Source organism: Manis javanica, chromosome 12 (genome assembly GCF_040802235.1).
Source record: "Manis javanica isolate MJ-LG chromosome 12, MJ_LKY, whole genome shotgun sequence".
Classification (NCBI taxonomy): domain Eukaryota; kingdom Metazoa; phylum Chordata; class Mammalia; order Pholidota; family Manidae; genus Manis; species Manis javanica.
The window spans coordinates 76,328,606-76,341,691 of record NC_133167.1 but is presented as its reverse complement, the minus strand read 5'-3'; the positions used below and the strand labels follow the sequence as shown (position 1 = coordinate 76,341,691).

At 40.1% G+C, this 13,086-nt stretch overlaps 1 long non-coding RNA gene across 1 annotated transcript; it reads right to left on the bottom strand.

The window, feature by feature from the left end:
• Positions 1–1,264: 1,264 nt before the first annotated feature.
• On the bottom strand, positions 1,265–3,068 carry LOC140844780 (uncharacterized). Its single transcript, XR_012123275.1, has 2 exons — positions 2,375–3,068; positions 1,265–2,174 (listed from the first exon to the last, which is right to left on the bottom strand). It is a non-coding gene; the product is annotated as an uncharacterized lncRNA (long non-coding RNA).
• Positions 3,069–13,086: the final 10,018 nt, after the last annotated feature.

Sequence of the window (13,086 nt, the reverse complement as noted above, 5' to 3'; positions counted from 1 at the left end):
TAGGTTCAGTTTTAAATTTGCTTTCGGAGTAATTAAGGCAATAAAAAGGAAACCCCAGCTCTGATATATCTTTAGTGGAGACGGAGGAGGCAGGGAAGCAGAGAGCCATGAAACAAGCTCTATCTACCATAGCGTAACTGCTTCACATTAGCTTAAACACAATGTTTTTGCACGACTATTTCCAGTTAATTTCTATGTTATATAAAACTTTCCTAATTTCTTTTAAGTAAATCTCTTCTAATCAAATTGTGCATATGATGTTTTTCGTAAGTTACAGAATCCTTGTCTCTTAATTAGGATATTAAATTCATTGATGTAAGTTATTTTGGTTGTGATTTTGGTTGTTTAATAATGTATTCTTATGAATTTGGTTTGTTCATTTGGACAAAATTTCCATATATTTTATTTTTCTAATTGTCTTAGTTTTATAAAAACCTACACAAACACCTATTTTTCTAATTAAAATAATCAAAATTATAATATCATGATACAGGACATGTGAAGTTTTAACTTAGTAACTATCATTAAATGCTTGTTAAAATGAGGTTATCAGGCATGGCAATCATTTTACATTTTAATAAAATGTAACATTAAAATTTTCCCCTTTACTCTATTTTTTAAAGTCCAGAACCCATTTTTTAATAATAATATCAATAGCAGTGGATTTTACATAGCAGTTTATAGAGTGGAATATGATAAAATATACCACACAAAGATGAAATATAAAAATTAATGTAGACATATAAAGATTAAAAATGAATTATGCCAGTTATTTTATGTGTATTGAGTTTAAAAAACATAATTCATGTTGACATAGTCATAAAATATTGGAAAAGACTTGTAAAGTCAACTTTACTCCATGACTTTGTCATTTGAGCTCAAATTTATATAATTACCACTATGTCTTGAATATCATTTTTGTATATATCATTTAGATTTTAAACTATTATACCAGTATAAGCTCTTCATTGTTCATTAGTTGCTATCTTGAACTAAAGCAACCAATTTTTATTTTCTCTAGAGAAAATTTGAAAGCAGACCAAGAACAATATAATTACTTTTTGTCCACAAGTATACAAGTACATATCTCTTTTGAAAGAAACTGCATTTTACAGTTTAATTTAGTTGAACACATAATTTTGTAACTTTATAATCTTGAAATGATACTAGTTTATCTAAACCAGTTAAGCCAATAGGATTTAAGAAATTCAAATTGATCAGGTTTACCATGAAAAAATATATCCAAGACCAGCAAAATTTAGAATATTGTAGAAATATCTTTATTTTTAATAGCAATTTTAGGTTCACAACTGAACTGAATGGACAACAGAGTTCCCCTGTAACCTCTGCTCCTACGAATGCATGGCCTCCCCAACTACCATCCCACATCAGATCAGTACATTTATTCAAATCAATGACCCTGCATTAACATACCATTATCACCCAAAAGTCAAAGTTTACATTAGGGTTCACTCTTGGTGTTCCACATTCTGTGGGTTTTGACAGGTCTATGGCATGGGTCCACTCTTACAGGACCATGCGGAGTCACTTCACTGCCCTAGAGATTCCTTGTGCTCCACCTGTTCATCCTTCTTCCCCACCAGACTCTGGCAACCGCTGATCTTTAACTATCTTCATTCTTCTGTCTTTTCCAGAATGTCATATAGTTGTTATCAGACAGTAGATAATCTTTTCAGATTGGCTTAATTACCTAGCATAATGCATTTACATTTCCTTCTGTTATTTCATGGTCTGACAGCTCACGTATTTGCATCATTGAATAATTTTCCATTTTATTGATCTACCAGAGGTTGCTTATTCATTCATCTTGAGGGAATCATCTACTGCTTCCAATTTGGGCAAGTATGAAGAAAACTGTTCTACGCATCTGTGTGATTTTGTGTGGACTTAAGTTTCCTGCTCACTGGGTAAATACCAAGGAGCATGAGGCTGAATCATGGGTAAGAGTACATTTGGTTTTGAAAGAAAGTGCCAGACTGTTTTCCAATGTGGCATGCTGTTTTGCCTTCCCTTTGAAGATCACTTCTGAAAATGTAAAAGGTATTCTGATATTGTAGCTCAGAATATACCTTTGTTTATAAAACAACGTGGTGCTCTTCCAAAAACAAAATAGCATTTTTCTATTTGCCCTCACTTTAACTGCCGTCATGGCTCTGAAATGAAATAAAGATATTCAGAAGATAAATTTTGGAAGAGAGGGAAGTGCAAGAAGAGATTCAATAAAATTACTTTTATACGCATTAAAAATGCATTATAAGTAGTATTCAAATTAATTCACAATAAGTCCGGACTATTGCTTGGATTGGATTAATGTTTAGAAATACTGAACACAAGAAGAATGTCTCATATATACCGATTTTATTTTCAGATTCCAGGTGGTTAGACATCCATCATGTTCCTAGAAGCCCAGGAACAACCAAAGCTGCTCAGTAAACCCAACACCTGTCCAATAGGAAGCCGTGTCAGCTGTGATTACAGCTTTTTCTCCTTCCCTGTAACATGGTAAAACCAAACCACAATCTGTTTAGTGACCCTTAAGGGAAAAAAGAAGGCTGACTTATGGAAGGAAAACTTGGGTCCATGGGAAAAGAAAATGGCTTTTCACTTTTATAAAGGATATAATGGTATAAAATCTCCCTCAGCACCTTTTAATTTACCAAGCTAGTTAATTTTATATCCAAGTTAGCACAAACTAGAACAATTCAGACTAGTATTCTGTGTGATTTATATAGATATTTACACAAATTGGTAGAAATGAACAGAACTGAAGGATACCTGGCACAGGTGTTTTGCAAGCTCTCTCTTAAACCACTGTGAAAATATCTCCACGGTTTCTAGAAAGTAATCCCAGCTTTTGGAAGAGATATTATAAGAGATTATTTGGTCAAACATCACAAAATCTGGTCACGAACTGTGTAAGCAATTCCACCGAAAGAATGGAGGCTGTGTAAGTACCATAAACTACAACTAAATGCAGCTGAAGGACTTACAGGCCTAATGAAGGAGCAGCGGAGGTGGGATTGTAGTCCAAACAGCCATTTACATAGTTATTGGTGGAAATATAACTATGGAAAGAAATGTTAGGAACTGGAAAATTTACATGCAAATCATCAAGTTTTAGAGAAGCATTGTTGTAGATACATATTTTATTCCAACTTTTATGCAGACAACATCCAGGAAAATAGTAAATGGATTTTTACTTTGATATCCAAAAAGCACTTAATACTGCTTACCCTTTTTAAATTTCTGACCAATTGTAGAAAAAGACCTACAGTTGGATGTAACCACCAGTTGGTTGTGGGAAGTAAAGTGGGTATTAACACATCTGAATTGAGTAGTTAGCACAGATCTTGCTTTTTATCTTGGTTATGCTCAAAATCACAGTATTTCCTATAACTGATGCTATTTTTGTACACAATTCTATAGCAGAAGGCAGCAATAGTAAGAGCAATCTGCCACAGAGTTAAAGGCAAATTAAGGAATTTAATTGTTGATCAATGGATAGAGCTCATCAAATGAGTTTTTATATTTAAAAATACCCCAGGTAGGAGGCATGTTATCCTCATAATTCATCATCTTGACTCCTGTTTGTCAATTTCATGTGCCAAATCAAGAACTAAGATAAAGCACCTTTTGATGTTGTTTTTATATTGAGAACTATTTAATGTTAATATTATCCAGAGATTTTACCAAAATTGTTATAAAGCACTTTTAATATCTTCAAATATTTATGAGCAATCATCTATCTTGACTCCAGCCTCAATTACTCTACCCCTTGTTATTAATTTCTTTCTCCTACTTCTATAATGTTACTAATATTGCAAACTTATTGACTACTTCCTGGGTACTTCTGTGTGTCAGATTCCACCTGGTACACTTACACAGATTGCCTCTCTACCTACATTTCTTGCTAAGATCTTGTTATCCATATTTTAGAAATGAGGAAACAGAGACAAAGAATTTAAATAATTCCTTATATTTATAGAGTTAGTAAGTTAGGAAATTGGAGTTAAATTAAGATAATCAGACTCCATAGCTGAAGTCCTCAAGAACTCCACAATTCTGAAATATGTATCTTGAGACACAAACACTGGGGATAGACAATTGAATTTACATGTGTGAAGGTCTTATCAGATGCCGGGAAAAGGCTCAATGCGTCCTCCAAGCCATGAAGACAAACCTTTATAACAAGATGAGGTAGGGTAGGCATCCAAACATATTTCTCAGAGAATTAATTCTTACATATAAATAGTGACACTTGACATGTTAGGCCTCACTCAGAGCAAATGCAACAATTCAACAGAGACCAAGAGTTGGTCCAGTTGCCTATGTAGCTGCCATTCCCACAGATCTGACAGTTAAATCGGTCTTTTACTTTACTGGCACTAATCTCTAGTCCAGTTGCTACCTGCTGTTCGATTCTGTTACATATAAGAAGCAAGAGAAGGCTCTGCCTCAGGTCCAGGCTGCAAGGCAAGCTGCTCTGCCATTTGCGCCACGCAGCCCAGCAGACGCAATGGTGCCTGAAGTGGCCGTGGCAGACGGGCTGCCGTCTGGAGCCTTTGGCAGGCCCCATGGGTGCGTCACAGTGTAGGCCTGTAGGATTTTGGAGAAAGGCCCTGCCACAGCGCAGATAATACTCTCCTTTGCAGAAACCGCTCTTGGGTCTGCTACTGGGCCTTAGTAGAGAGCGAGTGCTTGATTGTGGACCACCAAGTTACTGTACAATCTCAGCTGCCCCTCATGAACCAGGTGTTTTCTGAACCACCAAGCCATAAAATTGGGTGTGCACAGAAATACTCCACCATCAGATGGAAGTGCTAAATATATGACCAAGCAGGCCTTGAAGGTACAGGTAGGTTACCCGAGGAAGTGGTCTAAATGCCCACGGGTCCCACTCCTGCTCCGCTGCCTTCTTTCTCCGAGTTTGCATGTCTGGCCTCAGGGGTTCCCTGCCATCAGCTGACAGAGGAAAGGATGACTTGGGCCTAGCTTACAGATGATGCCTCACAGTGCAGAGGCACCACTCAAAAGTGGGCAGTACAGCCCTTATCTTCAGCAACCTCGAAGGACAGTGGTGAAGGGCAATCCTCCAAAGAAAGCAGAACGTCCGGCATCGTACCTGGTTGTGCACTCTGACTGGAAGGAGAATTAGCCAGACATGTGATTATATATGAACCCACAGTTTGACTGGATGCTCAGGGACTTCGAAGGGACCATGTGGAAAGCTGGTGACAAATTTGGAGAAGTTGTATGTGGATAGACCTCTCTGAATGGGCAAAAATGTGATATTTGTGGATGCTCACCAAAAGGTGACCTCAGCGGAGGAAGATGCTAATAATCAGGCGAGAGGGTGACCCACTTTGGGGACAGCAGTCAGCCTCTTTCCCTTGCCACGCCTGGTATCACCCTACGGGCTCGTGATCAAAGTGCCATGGTGGCAGGAATGGAGGTTATGGATGGGCTCAGCAGGAGGGACCCCCACTCACCAGCCCCGCTTGGCTGCAGTCACTGATGAGCGCTCATCTACCAGCAGCCGACTTCAGTGCTGAGCCCCAGATACGGCAACATTCCCAACGATCAGTCTGCCACCCGGTGGCAGGTGGATTCCACTGGACCACTTCATCGTGGAAGAGGCACTGATTTACCCTTATTGGCAAAGACACCCTGGATTTGGATTTGCCTTCCCTATATGCAATGCTTCTGCCAGAACTACCATCCACGGACTTACAGAACACCTTACCCACCATCATGTTATTCTACTCAGCACTTTTTCTGACCAAGGAACTAACTTCACAGCAAAAGCAGCATGGCAATGAGCCTGGACGAATGCAATTCACTGGTTCCCCACCATCTGCAGCAGCTGGCTTGGCAGAATGGTAGAACGGCTTTTTGAACACTCAGTTGCAGCATCAGCTAAGTAGCAATACCTTTCAGGGCTGGGCAAGGCTCTCTAGAGGACTGTATATGCTCCGAATCAGTGTTCAATATGTGGTGCTATTTCTCCCATATCCAGGATTCATGAGTCTAGGAATGGAAAGCTGGAAATAGGAGTGGCACCACTATTACCCCAAGCCACCCACTAGCAAAAAATTTTTGCCTCCTGTTTCCACAGCTCTAAGCTCTGCTGGCCTAGAGGCATTAGTCCCAGGAGGAGGAACGCTCTCACTGGGAATCACAACCGTGATTCCATTAACTGGAAGTTAAGATGGCTGACTGGCCTCACTGGGCTCCTCGTGCCTCTGAATCTAGAGGCAAAGAAGGGAGCTAAGGTGTTGGCTGGGGTGACTGACCCTGATTACCAAGGGGAGATTGGACAGCCACTCCACAAAGGACAGAAGAAAGAGTATGTGTGCAATGCAGGAGATCCCCTATGATGTTTCTCAGCACTACTATGCCCTGTAATTAAGGTCAGCAGAAAGCTACAACTGCTGCTAATGGTCCAGGCCCTTCAGAAGTGATGGTCTGGGTCACCGAGCCAGCTCAGGTGCTTGCTGGAGTCAGAGGAAATACAGAATGGGTAGTCGAAGAAAGTGGTTATAAACACCACCTACAACCGTGTGAGCAGCTACAGAAACAAGGATGGTAATGTCATGAGTGTTTCCTCCTTATTTTGTTATGAATACATTTGTGTGTGTGTGTGTGTGTGTGTGTGTAAAGCAAATACCTTAGCTTTTCTCCCCTATTTTATTCCCTTAGCATGTAACATAATATGTACTGATTTTATATCAGTATTCTAGCATTGCTAATTTACATCACAGTATTTAAGTTATGGGATGTTAAAAGAATCACCATCACTTAAGGGTTTTATCTCCTCTCCTGGGGAAGGGATTAGTCCATTTTCAGCTGTATGCAGGATAGTTGTATCATGGTAAGCAGAGTTAAACCTTCATTGGAGAATGAGTATTGCTTAAGGAGATGCATATGCCAAGTTGACAAGGGGTAGGTTTGTGATGGTTAATTTTATATGTTAACTGAAGGATGCCCAGATATCTGATGAAACTTTATATCTGGGTGTATCTGTGCGTGTGCCCCTGGGTGGATTAATATTTGGATCATTAGACTGAGTGAAGAGCATTACCTCACCAGTGGGAGTGGCATCATCCAACCTGTTGAGGGCCTGAATAAAGAGATCAAGGAAGGATGACTGGGCTCTCTGTTGAGCTGAGCTATCTGTCTTCTCCTGTCCTTGGACATCCAATGGCACTCCTCATTCTTCCGTTTTTACCCAGGACTTACCACCATTGGCTACCCAGCTCTAGGTCTTCAGTCTCAGACTGAATTTCACCACCAGCTTCCCTGGTTTGCCAGCTTGCAGACGGCAGATCACAGGAGCCAGTTCCTATAATAAATCTCATTTTTCTATCGCCCATCCATTTTTCTGTCATCTGTCTGTCTATAGCTATCTGTCATCATCTACTGTTTCTATCTGTATCTGTCATCTATCTATCTCCTATTGGGTCTGTTTCTCAGGAGAACACTGACTAATACATTTTTATTATTGTCGCATCCTCTTAGATTGACCCTTAACATTATGATATATTGTTCTTTATCTCCACTAATGCTTTCGGTGTTATAGTCTTTCAAGCTTTATTTTGTATAAAGTTTTTGTATAAAGTACCATGGTATATATTTTTCTTTTACGTTGAACATTTATATAACTAAAATTGCAGTGTATGATTTAGAACTTTTTCCAAATCTCAGGATTACTGTTTTCAGATTGACTATGAACCATCTGACTGTAATATAATTACATAGCATTGCAATTTAAAATGTAACAGGGGCCTTTAATCATGGCATTGCATTTATTATATTATAGCCTTTCCTTGTCTCATGCTTACTGATTAAAAGACAGTACCTATTAGCAGAATTAGTATGAGATAACTTTAAAAATAAGAAATGTAGGAGCCAGGATGGCGGCGTGAGTAGAGCAGCGGAACTCTCCTCCCAACACCACATAGAATTATGAAAATATAACAAAGACAACTCTTCCTAAAATAGAGACCAGAGGACAAAGGACAACATCCAGAAAACATGCACACCTGCGAGAACCCAGCGCCTCGCAAAGGGGGTAAGATACAAGCCCCGGCCCGGCGGGACCAGAGCGCCCCACCCCCGGATCACGGCGGGTGGAAAGAAACCGAGCGGTTTTTTTTTCTTTTTTGGCGAGTGCTTTTTGGAAGCCTTAAAGGGACAGGGACCCCAATACCAGGGAAACAGGGCAGTAAGACCGGTGAGAGGGCGCCTGAGACCGGCACTTGAGGACAAACAAAATCGAGCGTTTTTCCCTTTTTTTTGGCGAGTGCTTTTTGGAAGTCTTAAAGGGACAGGGACCCCAATACCAGGGAAACAGGGCAGCAAGACCGGTGAGCGGGTGCCTGAGACAGACGCCTGAGGACAAAGGAAATCGTGTGTTTTTCCTGTTTATTTTTTTTGGCCAGTGCTTTTTGGAAGCCTTAAAGGGACAGGGACCCCAATACTAGGGAAACAGGGCAGCAAGACCGGTGAGCGGGTGCCTGAGTCTGGCACCTGAGGACAAAGAAAATCACGCGTTTTTCCCTTTTTTGGCAAGTGCTTTTTGGAAGCCTTAAAGGGACAGGGACCCCAATACTAGGGAAACAGGGCAGCAAGACCGGTGAGCAGGTGCCTGAGACTGGCACCTGAGGACAAACAAAATCGCGCGTTTTTCCCTTTTTTTTTTTTTTAGGCGAGTGCTTTTTGGAAGCCTTAAGGGGACAGGGACCCCAATACTAGGGAAACAGGGCAGCAATACCGGGTAGCGGGTACCTGAGACCAGTGCCTGAGGACAAACAATATCGCATGATTCACCCTTTTTTTTTTTTGGGGGAGTGCTTTTTGGAAGCCTTAAAGGGACAGGGACACCAATACTAGGGAAACAAGGAAGCAAGACTGGTGAGCGGGTGCCTGAGACCGGCGCCTGAGGACAAAGAAAATTGTGCGTTTTTTTCCTTTTTTTTTCTTTTCTTTTTCCTCTTTTGTTGTTGCTGTTGTTTTGGTTTGGAGAGTGCTTTTTGGAAGTCTTAAAGGGGCAGGACAGGACACTTAGCCCAGAGGCAGGGAATCTGGGGATCTCTGGGCACTCTAACCCCCTGGGCAAAAGGGAGCACAGAGGCCCATTACGGAGATAAATAGCCTCCCAGAGCTCCCCCTCCAACGGGGCTCCAACATTTTGGAGAAGCAGCCACAGCCAGGCAAGGCCCACACAAGAGCAGAGATAAACTCCATGGCAACCGGGCAGGTAGCAGAAGCCCTGTCTGCGCACAGCTGCCAAGCATAAGCCACTAGAGGTCGCTATTCTCCCAGGAGAGGAAGGCCACAAACCAACAAGAAGGAAAGCTCTTCCAGCTATCACTCGTACCAGCTCTGCAAACTATCTCTATCACCATGAAAAGGCAAAACTACAGGTAGACAAAGATCACAGAGACAACACCTGAGAAGGAGACAGACCTAACCAGTACTCCTGAAAAAGAATTCAAAATAAAAATCATGAACATGCTGAAAGAGATGCAGAGAAAAATGCAAGAGCAATGGGATGAGATGCAGAGAAAAATGCAAGAGCAATGGGATGAAGTCCGGAGGGAGATCACAGAGGTCAGGAAGGAGATCAGAGAAGTAAAACAATCCCTGGAAGGATTTATAAGCAGAATGGATAAGATGCAAGAGGCCATTGAAGGAATAGAAGCCAGAGAACAGGAACATATAGAAGCTGACATAGAGAGAGATAAAAGGATCTCCAAGAACGAAACAACACTAAGAGAACTATGTGACCAATCCAAAAGGAATAATATTCGTATTATAGGGGCACCAGAAGAAGAAAGAGGAAAAGGGATAGAAAGTCTCTTTGAAGAAATAATTGCTGAAAACTTCCGCAATCTGCGAGAGGAAATAATCGAACAGACCAAGTAAATACACAGAAGGCCCAACAGAAAGGATCCAAGGAGGACACCACCAAGACACATAATAATTAAAATGGCAAGGATCAAGGAAAAGGAAAGAGCTTTAAAAGAAGCTAGAGAGAAAAAGTTCACCTATAAAGGAAAACCCATCAGGCTAACATCAGACTTCTCTACAGAAATCCTACAGGCCAGAAGAGAATGGCATGATATACTTAATGCAATGAAACAGAAGGGCCTTGAACCAAGGATACTGTATCCAGCACGACTATCATTTAAATATGGTGGCAGGATTAAACAATTCCCAGACATGCAAAAGCTGAGGGAATTTGCTTCCCACAAACCACCTCTACAGGGCATATTACAGGGACTGCTCTAGATGGGAGCACTCCTAAAAAAAGCACAGAACAAAACGTACAACATATGAAGAATGGAGGAGGAGGAATAAGAAGGGAGAGAAGAAAAGAATCTTCAGACAGTGTATATAACAGCTCAATAAGCAAGCTAAGTTAGGCAGTAAGATACTAAAGAAGCTAACCTTGAACCTTTGGTAACCACGAATCTAAAGCCTGCAATGGCAATAAGTACATATCTCTCAATAGTCACCCTAAATGTAAATGGACTTAATGCACCAATCAAAAGACACAGAGTAATAGAATGGATAAAAAAGCAAGACCCATCTATATGCTGCTTACAAGAAACTCACCTCAAACCCAAAGACAAGCACAGACTAAACGTCAATGGATGGAAAAACATATTTCAGGCAAACAACAGTGAGAAGAAAGCAGGGGTTGCAGTACTAATATCAGACAAAATAGACTTCAAAACAAAGAAAGTAACAAGAGATAAAGAAGGACACTACATAATGATAAAGGGCTCAGTCCAACAAGAGGATATAACCATTCTAAATATATATGCACCCAACACAGGAGCACCAGCATTTGTGAAACAAATACTAACAGAACTAAAGAGGGAAATAGACTGCAATGCATTCATCTTAGGAGATTTCAACACACCACTCACCCCAAAGGATAGATCCACTGGGCAGAAAATAAGTAAGGACACACAGGCATTGAACAACACACTAGAACAGATGGACCTAACGGAAATCTATAGAACTCTACATCCAAAAGCAACAGGATATACATTCTTCTCAAGTGCACATGGAACATTCTCCAGAATAGACCACATACTAGTTCCCAAAAAGAGCCTCAGTAAATTCCAAAATATTGAAATTCTACAAACCAATTATTCAGACCACAAAGGTATAAAACTAGAAATAAATTCTACAAAGAAAACAAAAAGGCTCACAAACACATGCAGGCTTAGCAACATGCCTCTAAATAATCCATGGATCAATGAACAAATCAAAAGAGATCAAGGAATATATAGAAACAAATGACAACAACAACACAAAGCCCCAACTTCTGTGGGATGCAGCGAAAGCAGTCTTAAGAGGAAAGTATATAGCGATCCAGGCACACCTGAAGAAGGAAAAACAATCCCAAATGAATAGTCTAACATCACAATTATCGAAACTGGAAAAAGAAGAACAAATGAGGCCTAAAGTCAGCAGAAGGAGGGACATAATAAAGATCAGAGAAGAAATAAACAAAATTGAGAAGAATAAAACAATAGTAAAAATCAACGAAACCAAGAGCTGGTTCTTTGAGAATATAAACAAAATAGATAAGCCTCTAGCCAAACTTATTAAGAGAAAAAGAGAATCAACACAAATCAACATAATCAGAAATGAGAATGGAAAAATCATGACAGAACCCACAGAAATACAAAGAATTATTAAAGACTACTATGAAAACCTATATGCCAACAAGCTGGAAAACCTAGAAGAAATGGACAACTTCCTAGAAAAATACAACCTCCCAAGACTGACCAAGGAAGAAACACAAAAGTTAAACAAACCAAATACGAGCAAAGAAATTGAAACAGTAATCAAAAAACTACGCAAGAACAAAACCCCAGGGCCGGACGGATTTACCTCGGAATTTTATCAGACACACAGAGAAGACATAATACCCATTCTCCTTAAAGTGTTCCAAAAAATAGAAGAAGAGGGAATACTCCCAAACTCATTCTATGAAGCCAACATCACCCTAATACCAAAACCAGGCAAAGACCCCACCAAAAAAGAAAATTACAGACCAATATCCCTGATGAATGTAGATGCAAAAATACTCAATAAAATATTAGCAAACAGAACTCAACAGTATATCAAAAGGATCATACACCATGACCAAGTGGGATTCATCCCAGGGATGCATGGATGGTACAACATTCGAAAATCCATCAACATCATCCACCACATCAACAAAAGGAAAGAGAAAAACCACATGATCATCTCCATAGATGCTGAAAAGCATTTGACAAAATTCAACATCCATTCATGATAAAAACTCTCAGCAAAATGGGAATAGAGGGCAAGTACCTCAACATGAAAAAGGCCATATATGATAAACCCACAGCCAGCATTATACTGAACAGCAAGAAGCTGAAAGCATTTCTTCTGAGATCGGGAACCAGACAGGGATGCCCAGTCTCCCCAATGTTATTTAACATAGTACTGGAGGTCCTAGCCACGGCAATCAGACAAAACAAAGAAATACAAGGAATCCAGATTGGTAAAGAAGAAGTTAAACTGTCACTATTTGCAGATGATATGATACTGTACATAAAAAACCCTAAAGACTCCACTCCAAAACTACTAGAACTGATATTGGAATACAGCAAAGTTGCAGGATACAAAATTAACACACAGAAATCTGTAGCTTTCCTATACACTAACAATGAACCAATAGAAAGAGAAATCAGGAAAACAATTTCATTCACAATTGCATCAACAAGAATAAAATACCTAGGAATAAACCTAACCAAAGAAGTGAAAGACTTATACTCTGAAAACTACAAGTCACTCTTACGAGAAATTAAAGGGGCCAATAACAAATGGAAACTCATTCCCTGCTCATGGCTAGGAAGAATTAATATCGTCAAAATGGCCATCCTGCCTAAAGCAATATACAGATTTGATGCAATCCCCTATCAAATTACCAGCAACATTCTTCAATGAACTGGAACAAATAATTCAAAAATTCATATGGAAACACCAAAGACCCCGAATAGCCAAAGCAATCCT